The following is a 3,638-nucleotide window of genomic DNA, read 5'->3' as shown; positions in this document are numbered from 1 at the left end:
AGAGATTATGCTATGCCTAATCTTCATGGTTTTTAGCCTAGCATTAGAAGGCCGACAATTCAAGCCAATAATTTTAGGATTAAACTTGCAATCATCCAGTTGATATAGCAATTGATGCAATTTAGTGATTATTTGAGTGAGGATTTGAATGCTCATATTTGGGATTTCTTGGGATTTATGATACATTTAAACATAATAGTGTTACTAAATATGCCATCAAGCTTAGGTTTTTTCCATTTTTCCTTAGAGATAAAGCCAATAGTTGGTTAGCTTCAATGCCACCAAATTCCATCACCACTTTGGATGATTATTATAGAAGTTCATGGCTAAGTTTTCTCTTTCCACCAAGATGGCCAAGCTTCAAAATGAGATCACTACATTTGCCTAGCATGACTTGGAGACCTTGTATGTGGCGTGGGAAAGATACAAGGAGCTCTTGAAGTGGTGTCCAAACTATAAACTACTGAAATGGTTAGAGTTCCAAATTTTTTATAATGGGTTAGTGGCTAGTAGTAGGACACTTTTATATGTTGCATCAGGAGATGCTTTGATGAGTAAGACTTCTAACATAACTTTTGAGCTTATTAAAGATTTGGCAACTAATAATTTTAAGTAGTCTAATAAGAGACATCATTTTAGGAAAACTTTGAGGGTGCACGAGGTTAGTAAGTTTATCACGCTTAGAGCTAAGGAAGATTCTCTAGCCAAATATGTAGAGTTTTTACATTAGCAGGTTGCATCTTCAGAGTTGAGTCCTTGTCATTCTAAGTTTACTTATACCCATAGTTTTTTAGCTACGTGATGTATGCAAGGTAGGACATCTGAATGGGTCATGTTCGAGCGCTCACCCAAAAAGTATCCATCATTTAGAACAGACCCTTAGGCAGCCCAACAACCTTTGTGTTCCCACATATGGCCTAGGTTAGAGGAATAACCCAATTTAGTCTATCCAGTATATTCAGGTACCACAGCAGCCTTAGTACACTAAACCACCTAACCCACTAGAATTTCAACAGCTTGCAACACCCATAGCACTACACTCTTAACTCTATTTTATAGAGTTATTCTAGTGCTTTTATGGCTGATTTTTACTTAGTTCTTAGAAAAATATTGTTCTTTTCGCTCTTAAATGAGTAAATTTTTTGTTTTGTAGATTTTCATGAAGAAAATAATGATTCTTGGTAATTCTTGATCATTCTTGAATTTCTTGATAATTCTTGGATGATTATTGATCATATTCTAGATAGTTGAGATGTTCTTGGAAGTTATTGATCTTCTTAGACATCTTGAAGTTCAAGAATGGGAAAAATGTTCAAGATTGGCTTTGGCAAGTGTTATGGAGTTAAAGATAATGAATCTTGAAGAAAGAAAATAAAAATTCATGCAAAGAATTGAAGAAGGAATTTTGGCATCAAATAAAGGTCAAATTGCACTTTCATATAATTGCAAGTCCATGGTAACTTGTGTAGGTGCACATGCACGAGACATTTATAGGATGACATGGCATTTAAAGAATTTTTTTATTAGTTAAGGAAGATAATGTGGCATAATGGGTGGCAATTCTATTTTCTTTTCTTATTTGCAGTTGGATTTCTTTTTATAGTAGTGAAGTGTTCCTAATTCTACTTGAAGTAGGATTTTGAATGGGTTAAATGCAACTCGAATGGGCATTTAGGAAGCTTTTTGGATGAAGTTTATTTCTAATTTTTCTTCAAGTATTTAAGCCAAGGCATGGAAGAGAAGATGAAGATTAAGATGGAAGGATTTGAAGTAACTTTTTTAAAAGCTAAATATAATAAGGCTGAAAATGTACTTTCTTGATTTGGTAAGATTCTATTTTCGGTAAGTTGATATATGGTATGGAAGAGTTGCTACATGATAAGTATGGTATACTAAAATCTAAAAGCTTTCTTTTCAGAGTCTTAGTTGAAGAAACATTCATAGATTGAAGAAACCAAGTCCAACTAAAACTGTGAAGCCTTCTTGAAGTCCCATTTCAGTTGAACCTATCAAGAGTTTCTCTTGCCTATAAATACATTATATTCTTCTTAGAAAAGGGTGTAAGTGGTTGGGGTGACAAAACAATCCACAGCTTTCTTATTTTCAATTTTCTTTAGCATTTAAACTTTCTGATTTTTAAGTTTCTTGTTCTTTTAGTTTTATGTTTTTTCAATTTAGTTTATGCACATTATTTTAAGTTTACTTGAATTGAATTCTAGTTTAAAGCTTTCTTTCTATTCTGTTTTACTTAGTTTTTATGCAAATTGGTTTAAAAAGTGTTAGTTGCAATCATTTTGGATTTTAATCTTTATAATTTACGATTCTACCTTTAGGTCTTGCTCAATCCATACGGTTCATGTTCTCTTTTGTTTTAGTTAATTCAATAACATGTTTAAGCCATCTTTAAGCATTTAGTTTAAATTGTTAGGGCTAGATTTGAGTTTACCTATTACCTGCTTATATGGTTTGCATGATTTAGGGTTAAATTGATACAATTACAATTTGGGTGCAATTGTTTTTATTTCAATTGTTTCTAATTTCATTTTTAGGGTAATAATTAGTTAATTCTTCATTTAATTAATCTTGTTTCAATTCAATTTATACTTATTGATTACGGTTTGCATGAATTGCATTAGATTAGGGTTTATATCATTCAGGTTTTGCATATGGAGTTGATTCAATTTCTATTTAAGTTTGATTTACTTTAATTGCATATTCTTTAATTAATTTAAGTTTTTACACATTTTAGAAATATATTAGGGTTTTCATTTGAGTTTACTTGCGTGAATTGCATGTTATTTTGATTAGGGTTATAATCAGTTTAGCTTATTTGTTTTATGTAGCATTCAGTTCTTATGCTTTTGATTTATATTACATGTTTAGTTGCTTAGTTGATTTCGGTTTTGATATATCTTAGTTATTTGATTTTGGTTGTGTATGTTTTAGTTATTTATAGTTTGTTTGATCTATTTTACTTATAGCATTGCATCCTTTTTGAGTTTATTTGATTAGTTTCATATCTTTTTCTTGAGTTTTCCAAGTATAAGATAGGATGCGATAATTTTGATACTTGGTTCTCTCATATATACAATCTTTATGGGAATGATACTTTACTTATCATTATATTACTTATTCTAACTCTGTGTGCCTACAGATTGCCTATGAAGTTTTTGGCACCGTTGCCAGAGATTATTGGAGTAGTTTCAACATTGATGCCAATCACTTTTCTTATAGCTTGGATTTTTTTTTGTACTAATTTATTTTCTTTTCTTTTATGTCAAGGTTCTATTCATATAAAGATAGGAAGCATAAGGACTATGCTACTCCTTTTTTTAAGAATTCCAAAGGTCAATGGTCATCTAATTAACTGCTCTACCTTTGATACCTTTAATGCTCTAGCTTCACAAAATCAATATGATGTTTATTGTAGGGATGATAAGTGTTTTTATAGTCAACAATCACTTTATTCTCAAACACTTACAATCAAGATTAGAGGGTTATCCTAATTATTCGTGGGATAATAGTTAGAGGTAATCTTTTAGTTCAATACCTATTTGTAACCTGACTTATCCTACTAAGCCTTCATACCTTCCACCATTACAGTATTCTTATCCTACATACTATCACCTACCAATATC

At 31.1% G+C, this 3,638-nt stretch overlaps 1 non-coding gene across 1 annotated transcript; it reads right to left on the bottom strand.

Annotated features, from left to right (window-relative positions):
* Nucleotides 1–356: 356 nt before the first annotated feature.
* Nucleotides 357–462, bottom strand: LOC149513455 (small nucleolar RNA R71). The gene has a single exon (XR_016330560.1). It is a non-coding gene; the product is annotated as a small nucleolar RNA R71 (small nucleolar RNA).
* Between the last annotated feature and the right edge of the window lie 3,176 nt (nucleotides 463–3,638).

Source organism: Durio zibethinus, chromosome 19 (assembly GCF_047325235.1).
Source record: "Durio zibethinus cultivar Kanyao isolate XHJ-2024 chromosome 19, ASM4732523v1, whole genome shotgun sequence".
In the NCBI taxonomy this organism is placed as follows: domain Eukaryota; kingdom Viridiplantae; phylum Streptophyta; class Magnoliopsida; order Malvales; family Malvaceae; genus Durio; species Durio zibethinus.
The sequence above is the reverse complement of the archived record's forward strand: the minus strand, read 5'-3'. Positions and strand labels throughout refer to the sequence as shown.